Here is a 461-nt window from a genome sequence, read left to right as displayed (position 1 = left end):
CCCGCCGCCGCCATTTCCTGACGGGGGTGTGAGGGGATGGGACAAAAACCCGGGTTTTTCACGTTGAAGGGTGGGAGGAGGCGCGAGCGCGGTGTGAGAGGGGTTGGCATAGAATCGTGGAAGCACAGAATCACAGGATCATTCAGTTTGGAGAAGACCTCCAAGATCGTCGACTCCAACCTGGGTCTGTCACCACGCTGTCAATAGACCAGAGCACTGAGTGTCACGTCCAGGCGTTCCTTGAACACCTCGGGGATGGGGACTCCACCACCTCCCTGGGCAACCTTTTCCCAATGACTGATCACCATTTCCATGGACAAAATTTCCATAACACCAATCCAAACCTCCCCTGATGCAATCTGAGGCCATTTCCCCTTGTCCTGTCCCTTGTTCCCTGGGAGCAGAGCCCGAGCCCCCTGGCTGACCCCAGGGAGTTGTGCAGAGCCAGACGGTTCCCCCGA

Source organism: Corvus brachyrhynchos, unplaced genomic scaffold (genome assembly GCF_000691975.1).
Source record: "Corvus brachyrhynchos isolate BGI_N302 unplaced genomic scaffold, ASM69197v1 scaffold245, whole genome shotgun sequence".
Taxonomy (NCBI): Eukaryota; Metazoa; Chordata; class Aves; order Passeriformes; family Corvidae; genus Corvus; species Corvus brachyrhynchos.
Note: the sequence above shows the minus strand (reverse complement) of the source record.